A 371-nucleotide genomic window follows, 5' to 3' on the forward strand; every position below is an offset into this window, starting at 1 on the left:
TAGAGAGGCCCAGGAAGGATGCAAGTCCCCCGACTGTTAGTTCAGACCTAGTTAAGGATTACCTGGAGGGCCTAGATGTATCCAAGTCGGCAGGCCTGGATGACCATCTGCGGGTGCGGAGGGAATTGGCTGGTGTCATTGCGGAGCCATTAGCTTGACCGTTTGAGGACTCCTGGTGCTCGGGCCAAGTCCCTGAGGACTGGAAAAGGGCCAATGTGGTTCCTATTTTCAAGAAGGGGAGGAAGGAAGAGCCTGGCAACTACAGGCCAGTCAGCCTCACTTCTATCTTGGGGAAGGTCTTCGAAAAAATTATCAAGGGCCACATTTGTGAGAGCCCTGCAGGGGAAGTGATGTTGAGGGGTAACCAACAC

The sequence above is a fragment of the Gavialis gangeticus genome, unplaced genomic scaffold, assembly GCF_001723915.1.
Source record: "Gavialis gangeticus isolate Ggan-Ray unplaced genomic scaffold, GavGan_comp1, whole genome shotgun sequence".
NCBI classification, from domain to species: Eukaryota; Metazoa; Chordata; order Crocodylia; family Gavialidae; genus Gavialis; species Gavialis gangeticus.